The 10099-nt window shown below is 42.4% G+C and overlaps 1 protein-coding gene and 1 long non-coding RNA gene across 4 annotated transcripts in view; one reads left to right on the top strand and one right to left on the bottom strand.

The window, feature by feature from the left end:
* ATAD1 (ATPase family, AAA domain containing 1) overlaps nt 1-318 on the bottom strand; it is a 19083-nt gene extending 18765 nt beyond the window's left edge. Inside the window, exon 1 of one of the 3 annotated variants that reach the window (XM_026081102.1) lies at nt 229-318. The gene's annotated coding sequence lies outside the window, so the exon portion shown is untranslated. Of the gene's footprint in view, nt 1-226 lie in introns of all 3 variants that reach the window. The other 2 variants (XM_026081109.1, XM_026081118.1) reach the window with 2 other exon arrangements.
* Nucleotides 319-509: 191 nt separating this feature from the next.
* On the top strand, nt 510-9147 carry LOC112973356. Its single transcript, XR_003255950.1, has 2 exons — nt 510-758; nt 8664-9147. It is a non-coding gene; the product is annotated as an uncharacterized LOC112973356 (long non-coding RNA).
* Nucleotides 9148-10099: the final 952 nt, after the last annotated feature.

Below are 10099 nucleotides of genomic sequence, written 5' to 3'. Positions count from 1 at the left end.
GGAGGGGGTCGCGCCCCAGGAGAGGGCAGGCCGGGGGTAGCGACACGCCAGGGCCGCGCGGCGGCGGCCGGCGATGCGAAAGCGAAAGCGGGCGCCGGGCTGGGCCGGCCCCGCCGCCCGTGACCTTCCCGCGGCCTGGCAGGTGCCGGAGCGGGAGCCGGGGCCGGTAGGCGGCGGGCGGACACTAGGTCCTGCTCCCCACCCCCCTCCGCGCCCGCTCTCTCACACGGACGCGCGAGCCGGCGGGTCCCGGCGGCCGGACGGGAGGAAGGCGGCGGTCGGCGGCAGCTTGGCCCCTCGGCGCCTCGCTCAGCGGCGGCCGCGTCCCTCGCTTCCGTCCTCCGCCCGGCTTCCGCGGCCCAGCACGAAGGTTCCGCCCGCGAGGGGGAGTGGGTTGGGGCGCCGTTAACGGCCCCTCAGCGGCGCGGCCCGCGGCTCCTACACCGTGCGCGGAGCCGGCTGCCGGCCTAGGAGCTGCGGGCGAGCGGCCCATGCGGCGGCCTGGGGGAAGGCAGGCGCGGGCGACGGCGTGTGCCTCGGGCCCAGGGGAGGGACGGAGATCGGTGGCCGGCGAGGCGCGGGGAAGCGGCCGGTGGCTGGCGGAGGAGGGAGCACCGGGAAGCGGTCTGGCGCTGCCCTCCCAATCTTTCTTCACTGTTTCAAACGGGGGGCTTTCAATGAGACCAGGCTTGCAGCTCGCGGCATTCCTGAAGCGTCCGCTTGACAAGCTCCTGCACGTCTCCTTTCTGCGCCTTGCAGTGAGTATTACACTCTCTGGACTTACTGTTCAGCCTGTTCTCCAGCCTAGACTAACTTACCTCAAACTTTAGTTTAGACTAGTCGTGCTGTCATTTGTCTGCTAAAAACAACCCCAAAGCCCACATGATACCAAGTTGATGTCTTGGTCATCACAGCAGTGGGCTTGGGCCATGGAAGGTTTCTCTTTTTACCCTGGTATCCTGACTATAATTTCTCATTGTTTCAAGTTTTTAATTTAATAAATATGAGTAGAGGAATTTAAGAAAATAACTAAATCAAGAAAAATGTCTGGTTTCCATTTGCTGCACCAGCAGGTTAAGTACTAAGGTTAAGCAGAATAAAAGTTAAAGGATTTAATACACGTGTTTATTATATTAGTAATAACTATCGAGTAGGTCTTACCTCAAGTAAAAAATGGCCATGCTTCTTAGATAAAACTATAGTATAATGTTTTGTCAAGTAAGTATGACTACCCAGTAGAAATCGTCTTTCTTCCATCATACTGATGTCTTGTTCCAGCCTTCTCTTTCTCAAGCATAACTTTTTATAAACTCCTAACGTGCCAAGCCACATAACACAACAGGTGTCAAATCACCAAGACGCTATAACACAGTAAGTTGTGACCATTGCACACATAATTATAGTATGACTGTTAAGTGACCAGTTCTACATATGCACAAACATAACAGTTGGCATGGCCAAAAGATATTTAAAACAATATGAATATTGAAAGGTCCTGTTTATCTTCTGGAAATATTTCCTGTTGTTTAAATGCATATTTAATACTGCCTGCATAATCAATTTCAATGGTAATACAAAGCTGTTTTTAGTAGTTGAAATTACATGATCACAATGACAAAAGCTCTTATTTTATTGTTTCTCAGTCACAAAGTGTTTTCCTTAAAATTTCAAGCCATAGTATGGTTCTACCAAGAACTACAAGACTTATCAATGCCAAACTATTTTAAGGAAAATAAACAGCTGTGAAAACATGGGCTTGCAGCAAAATGGTTTTTATATCTATAAGATATGTATATATATATATATTTATTACATTTTCAGGCAATGTAGGTGATGTACATTCACATTGTATATATAGTTTTACATGTGTATGAAAAATTGTGTATTTTTTTTAATAAAATCTTAAATATCCACCTACTTTGTGGAGAAGAATGGTATTACGAGCTCAGGTCATGATATAAAGAAATATGCTTTGAAACAGTAATTCTTAATTCCCATCAAAGCAAAATGATAGATGAGACATTAAATAGGTCAGTTCTTGAACTGTTCTTACTTTCTCTGTCTCTGTAATGTGGAACTATCTCACTGTAGATAAACCACCTGAAGTCTGAGATCTTGTATCTGGAAAAAATGGCTTCAAGATATTTGGAAAATAGTAAGATGAAGCTCAACTTAATTTCAGAATCATTCAGAAAAAAAATAGCTTTCAAACTGACTAATGAATAAGCAGGAAGTACAAAGTATCTACAGAAAAGGAAAAAAATGGTTATGGAGAGCTATTGATCTATTAGTTAAATAGTAAGTGCTAAGGAATTTTAGCACTAGAGGAACATTTTAGTGCAGGGTAGAGACATCTGAGAGAGCTTTAAACATGGTAGTTTGGATATGCAAGGAAGTCTGTGGCATTGTGAACTCCAGTCAGGTTAATATGCCCTGCTTCAGAGAAAGTAACCTAACCATTTTAGATGCTGTAATGTCATTCATCCATTAAAAAGCTACAATGGTAGATCTTCCCATTTATTCCTGGTAATATGTTTCCAGTTGGTTCCAGGTTAATTACTTTTTATGTCTTTTTTTTTCTGTTTTTCCTTAATACGTCCTGATTATTTTTTTCCTTTCCTTTACGTGTGTTACTTTGTGTCCTCTTGTATGTGGCTGTCCTCTCCTTCTCTGACTTCAGGCAAATGGCTTTTTTCTCCAGTGCTTGCTTTTTTTTTTCTGTCTCTTGGAAATATTCTTTCCAAAGGATCAGTCTAAGCTCCTGCCATAGACTTGGCAGAATACCTCAGCCAGAGCAGAATCTTGTTTTAAAAGAAAACTATGTATTTGTCACTGAAGTCTTAAAACTGTCATAGCAAAGGTATATCTTAATATTGTAGGAATGTTGGTTGGAAGGGACCTTGGGAGGTCCCTGCTCCACCTTCTACTCACAGCAGGAGTCACCAGTGCTAGGTCAGGGTTGTGGCTTGGCCCCCTGAGTCTGGACACCGCCAGGACTGAGATCTCCCATCTCTGTGGTGACCTGTCCCAGGGCTGCTCTCTCTCTGGGGGAAAGAGTGTTGCCTTACATCCAACCTGAACCCCCCGGGCTGTGATCTGTGGCTTTGCCCCCTTGTTATGTCATCTGTCGCTGCCGAGAAGGGTTTGGCCTCATCTGTCCCCTCTGTCCCTGCCCATCCTGCAGCCTGGGGCTGCTTGCTCTAAGTAACCTACCTGAAATACTGACACCAGCACAGAGCTTGGTCCAGCTTATATGACATGTAGAATGCAAGCTTAGCTGTTCTTTCCTTTAACTTAGCAGTTGTATGCAAGTAGAACAACCCCAATCAAGGGACTGGCCAGGTCTTAACAGATAACTAGAAATACTCTGCACCTCACAGTTTAATAACTGTGATAATATATTTTTAGTTTTTTTTCTTAAATGATTGCTGTAGAAGAATAAACAAACTGAGTTCCAGCTGAGAAGCAGCARCATTTCAAAGGCTAATAAGGCAAGTTTGGAAAATACAATAATTGGCTGATTTGAGATGCTACTGGGATCCATCAGAAGGAAAATCATCTAAAATTAAGAATTAATCAGTAGTTTCCTAAAAGATGTTGAGGTAATGGACTTCAAATTTCAACTTACATTGTAAAAGAAAATAGTAACTTCAAACAATACATAATAAAACAGAAAATTGTCCAAAAAAGGTTAAAATGGGTGTTCTCTCTAATGAACGTAATTACTCAGATGTCTTGGCAACTTGTCTGCTGTTTTCTTCAACCCTTATGCTCTTGCATCAATGTCACTGAATTTTTAAAGCATTTTAGACTTAGCTTTTCTCTGAGACAGAGCCTTATGACTTTATTTTATTCTTACTTGTTATTTATATATTGTCCAGGGGCTTGATTAAAAAACATCAAACAGCTCACTTGGGAACCTGCTTTTCAAGAGCGGTTAACTTCTTATGCAACATTAATTTTACTATGGGACGGGATATTATTAAACATCATCCCTTGTATACACAAGCAGGAGATGCTTCCCCTACAGATGAGTCAGCTGAGAATTTTTGTAGCTATTGGATACAGTAACTTGTGGAACAGATCTGCTGCTTCTGATCTATAGTTTCTTCACTGTACCTATTCCACTAAACATTACTTCTCAGGTAAAAAATAGATGCCAAATTTCCTTCTTACACCTGATCTAGCTCGTGTTGAAATACAGACAGTTTCTCCAGTGATCCAAATAGGATGTGATCTACTCATGACAATCCAGTGACATGGTGTTTTTGTCATTAAATCCATGCACAAGAAATACTTAGGTTCTCAAAATTATGATTTTACCAAGGTACTCTACTGGCAGTTTTGGTTTGGTTCCATTTATTGGATTAATATAACCTACATTAAAAAAAAAAAAGCTTAAAAGTGTTTGGAAATGACTTTAGTTTCTTTAGCAGTATTGCAGGTTCCCCCTTTTTCTTCTAGGTGCTTTTAAAGCTCTTCCAAATAAAAAATGTATTTAATCAAAGAATAAGTATGTGTCAATGTCTAAATACACCTATTGATTTACAGAAGGCCTTCCTTTTTTCTACTGCTCCTCCAATCTTTATTGGTAAATAAAATTATAATTTTTAGGCATTTTTTAAAATCTATGTAGAATGTGTCAACAGTTTCCCTTTGATGCTTTATAAAATGAACAAGATATAATTAGTGATGCTGACAGCTTTTGTTATTAATTTGAGGCTTATACTAGTTTTTGTAATGGCCCCTCTGAAACAGAAAAAGGATAAACATTCATTTTACTGTCTGCATTTCATGCACTAGGAAAATGCTATTGTGTTTGAATTACCAATGCTGTCGGAAAATATTTAGGACCCTTCTGTTTTTTCTCCCACTCTTAAAAAAAAAAAAAAAGACATCTGTTTTGTTGCAATTAAGGATAAATGCAAGCACACACACAAATAATAAAAAACTTTAAACCTACATTTTGTTACTGCTATTTGACAGCTGTGGCAGTAACCTTCAAAAAAAATCCACTGCTAAAAAATACTTACAATATTTTTTATGATAGATGCAATTTTTCAGAAGCCAGACAGGGTCAGTTTAAAGGTAAGGCTGACACTTCTGTTTTTTTACTGTGCAGTATGCATAGCTTAAACTGGATCTTAATTTCTCACAGTGTTGAAATATGGTTATTTCTTGAACAAATATTTATTAAAAAATGGCAAGAAATACCAATTTCATCCTGTTTTCCTAAATACACAGCCAGTTTCATAATCTTTACAGTCTTGAAGGCTCAACATAGGCTTTACAAATTCTAAAACCTGATCCTGCTAGAGTCTCCGTGAGGAAAGACCGGTCGTCTTACTGGAGCTTTCCATGTTTGCATAGAGCTAACCCTGGGGAGGGGCTGCTTTGCCATCACTGCTGACACACGTGAGCTCGTGCTGTCCACACACTGTGCTGGTCAGAAGCTATAGTAGCCTGGTGCTGAGCCACCAGAGGCTAACAGCCAAACTGTGCAAACTGTGTACTTGTTTCCAGTGGTAGTGCAATTTGGGCCTTAGTTTTCAATTCGTATCTTCTAGTAAAAGTGTCTGTCTGGAAGAGAAAGGTACTGGAAATTGTGGGCTTATATGGAAAAGAAAAGGTCTTTGTGGCAGCTGCTCTCCTTGCCCGTGAGTTTCTTGTGCTTCTGAGTTCCTATATCACAGGTACTGTGGATCTCAAAGTCTGAAATAGGAAAAACGTATTTCCAGCAGTAAAGGAAGACAAATCTTTGGGAAAGGAAAGACACACCTCAGAAGACTGACAAAGGGTCTGATACCCAATTCCCACCCAGACCCCAATACTACAGACTTGCATCTAGTCAAGTTTACTTATGTTAGTAGTTCCACTGAATTCAGTGGCTTCATCAAAGTTGTACAGCTTCCTAGCTGCATAGGCTCACTTTGTGGAAGTGCTGCCACTGGCTGCATCACTCAGAAGGCAGCCAGAAATTTGTAGGAAATTGGAAATGTAAGATTCCTGAGGACTCCGTTTATGTAAAGAGAATCCCCAGATGAGAGGCAAAACGAGTAGGAAGTGCATCTTCTATCAAAGTACTCGAGACAGAGTTCTTCTGGGAGAAGTGAGTCAGAGTTCCCCAAGCATTTGGCATCCCTTGGCTACTGGAATAAATCAGCTAAGTTGTGTGCAGTTAAATGTGATGTAGAGCATGGGCGACTGCACTCCAGGTGGCAGGGTCAGGGAAATGCAAAGGTGTTGGAGAGACAAGCTACAGGTGATAGGTATGTTCCACCTGACCCTGAAACCTTGCATCATACATTATGCTTCCTAGTTAAGGACAGATCTAGAAATTGGCAACATGAACTGATGAAAGACTTTCTGAGCCAGAAGTTGTACTGTATTTTATAGCCAATTCTTTCATGAATCTGTCTAGTCTCCCCTTGAACCCATGTAAACTTTTAGCATCCGTGACATTTTGTAGCGGAGTCCCACAGTTTAACTTTATGTCATGTCATTAACTACCTCTCTTGGCTGTTTTGAACCTGTTGCCAGCTAATTTCATCAGGTGTCCCTACATTTTATATGGAAAACATGTCAAAGAAATCAGTCTTTGTCCAACCTTTTCAGTAACTTATGGTTTATAGATCTCTAGCTAACTTTGCCAGGATGAAAAGTTCCAAACTTCATGGTTCCTCACTGAAAAGCTGTTCCGTAGCTTTGGTCATCCATGCTTCCCTTCATTGAATCTTCTTCAGATGTACTCTACACTTTTTAAAATGGGACCTGAACTGTAGACAGAGTTCAAGGTGGAGGCATAGCATCAATTTAAACACGGACATAATTATTTTCTCTCTCCCTTTCCTACTAATTCCTGGCATAGTCATGCAGCTTGGATAATGGGATTTCAGCAACAGTTGTCATTACAAAGATTGTCACCGCATAGCTTGATGAAAATCTATCCCAGGACTTGCTGACACAATGGCCAATGATAGGATATTTTCTGCTCAGATTGCTTTTTGGTCTTGTTCTGACTTGGACTCAGGAAGCTAGCCAGAGGAGTTTCAACTGAACCATATCAGCTTCCTAGCAACACGGCATGTAGTTGAACATTAGAAAAAGAGGGACAGACTTTACACTTGCGGGACCTTTGGAAATGTTTTAAAAGATGGTCTTGATTTGCTAAGCACACGTATATTTGCCTATGGATAAACCTCTGAGTCTGGGGTCTAAAAGCAGGTGCTGCCATCAAATCTTTTCTTGGGTTCATTTCATACATTTGTAGGTTGGAAAAGAACATTATGATGTGACTGTGCACACTAGTTGATCCCAAAATAACTATGAGTTCCTATTCATGAGAATAGGAAAACAGGGCCCTAAGACGTCTTAGGAGCAATGTTTCTAGCAGAGTTTGGATGGGATTAATACCATTGTCCTTGGCTCTGGCAAGATACCATTTAGAACACTGCATGCCATTCTGGTCATGTATATTGAAGAGAAATGTATAAAACTGAAACTGGAGCAGAAGGCCACTACTGAGATGAGGGAGAATGGAAAGTTAGGAGAGCTGAGCTAGCTTAGCCCAGTCAGACAAAGGCTAAGATGGACATTTCTGTCTGTAAATGCACAAAGGGTAAATATGATGGAGTAAGAGCTATTTAAGGCCAACACTGGCACAAGAACAAATGGATATAAACCAGTCACAAATATATTTAGCATGAAAATCAGAAGAACGTTCTGGGAACAGCTTCTCAGTGGGAATTATGGTGGCAAAAGATCTTAAGATGAAACTTGATACGTTTGTGAAAGGAATTATATAATACAGCATTTGCAAAGGCTGGAGGCTGCAGTGACTCAGGAGATCCTTTTACCTTACATTCCAATTTATTTTGACCCTGTTAAGGCACAGCATAAAATTTCATGCTTCAGTTCCTCTACCTGTTCTAACCATCTGCAACTAGATTTCAGCACCTCTCTTAAAAGTCATTTAAAGATTGAACAAGACAATGAATTTATCATATCCTTTGGAGTATTTGAAACATGAATTCTTGTTTGCTGTTCCTCAGAAAGGAAACAGTTTTAGAAAGTATTGTCTAACATGTATATAAACATTTATATTTATTGTCTTTTTATACATATAGAGAGTATTTTTTATCCAGTCTTTCCTAGTTGACAGTGTTGCTTATCAACAAATTTTCCATAGTATCTAACCAATATGTAAGAGAGGCGTTATGAGTTGAGTTTCCTGCTCAAATGTATTTGAWAGCCATTCCCTAGATAATACACTTATTAAGTGAACCATCTAAAAGTTTCCTGCTTCTGTTCCTGGGAGTGCTGTCTTTACTGTGGTCTGATGGTTGCAGCAAGATACAAACTTTCTCAGGCAAGGTGTCTTTCACCACCAGCCTCAGAAACATTTGACTCACAGGTATGAATTAGAACCAGGATCTGTTCTTTAGGGAGATTTCTGTCTGGCTTACACAATCTGTTTTCCATAGAGAGAGGGGAAAGGAATGCACAGGTTCTCCTCTTCCCATTAGGCCGGTTCTTTCCAAAACGTCTCTTTTCTAGTTATACTGGGAGTGTTTTCTCTTCTATTTTTATTCCATGTGGATTTTCGGAGATGTCCATCACTCCTTTATAAAACTAACGACTGCTTTCTCCTTCCTTTTAAACAGGCTTTCTTCAAAGGTATGTTATCTTTGATCTGCATGGAATATCCCTCAAGTTACTTACTGTCCACCAAAAGAATGTTGTGAAGACAGTGTTTCTGAGAAAGGCAAATTTGCTTCTACCTAGTGACCCTGTTTCTTCAAAGGTATTATCTGGCAGGCTCTCCTCTATTCCCTCAGTATTTGGGCCAGATGCCCATCTCCAGCAGTTTGCATTCCTGATGCTTCATATGAAGTCATACATACATTCACAGTTGCCTTCCAGTATGTTGTTTTGTATTACCTCAACAGGCTAACATTTCACCTGTCTGCACAAAAGAAAAAGCCATAGCCATATCAAACTATGATAGAGAAACTGATAGTTAGCTGAGGCTCCAGCCAGCTTTCATACTCAGAAGTCCAGCTTGGGATGGGCAACTCGATGGTCGCTGTTCTGCAAATCATTGACACGGGCAATTCTCACTTCCTTAATAAAGCAGTTTTCAGATCAGAGTGTGAAGAAACTTATGTGATGGTGTTTATCTGTAAAAGTTGCAAAGGAATTTTCCCATTCCAGTGAAAGCTGGTTTAGAGATTTAGAGATAGCACTTTTCACCTGTCAGGATAATTGATTTTGTTCACCCAGGGTGTGGGGGGTGCTTACAAGTGAGGTTTACCCAATCATCAAGGTAGTGGATAAGCTGAATGTATTACTCAGCTTACTCACCAAATCCTGCAGTACTAGAACTAGAGGCCTTGTAATGAAACTAACAGATCAGTTTAAAACGGATAAAAGAAACTACGCAGCAGGGAGTGAGCTTCTAGAACTTGCTGCCATTGGAGGTGGTGGAGACAAACAGCATCAAAAAGGGATGAGACAAATTCACAGACAACACGTCCACAAATAGATACTATGGGAAATAAGCAGGGATGTCCCCTCTGGCAGCCCTAATTCAACAACTGCAAATGCAGAGGAGGTACGAGGGGACAGACCACAGAAAGCACCCCAGCTTGCGTCCTCTTCCAAAACAGCATTGCCACTATTGGAGAAGTAACACTGAGTTAGCTGGACCGCTGGCGTGGCCCAGAAGGGCAATCTCTGTTCCCAGTGGCTGTGGCCGATGCGAGAGCCCCGCATGAAGTGCAGCAGGTGGCCGAGACCACTTGGCCAAAAACGTCTCCCCTGGGACCTCGGTGGCTGCAGGGGGCAGTAGGTGCTCACATACTACCGCTGCGGGTGGAGGCCAGCAGCTCCCGAGCAAGCTCGGATGCTTTAGTGTCACAGTAAGTTACACGGAGCGCCGGCCGCAGGCAGAGGAGCAAACGGGTCTTTTCGGCGGTCGCCGCGCCGGGCCGGGGCTCCCACGCGGCGCGACGCGGCCACCTCGCGCTCCGCGCTGGCTCTGAACCGCGAGCGGGGGGCGCCAGCGGCTCCGTCTCGAGCCTCCCCTCCCCGGCGGCGG

This window comes from Apteryx rowi, unplaced genomic scaffold (genome assembly GCF_003343035.1).
Source record: "Apteryx rowi isolate R43461 unplaced genomic scaffold, aptRow1 scaffold_116, whole genome shotgun sequence".
In the NCBI taxonomy this organism is placed as follows: domain Eukaryota; kingdom Metazoa; phylum Chordata; class Aves; order Apterygiformes; family Apterygidae; genus Apteryx; species Apteryx rowi.
This window is presented reverse-complemented; position numbering and strand designations above follow the sequence as displayed.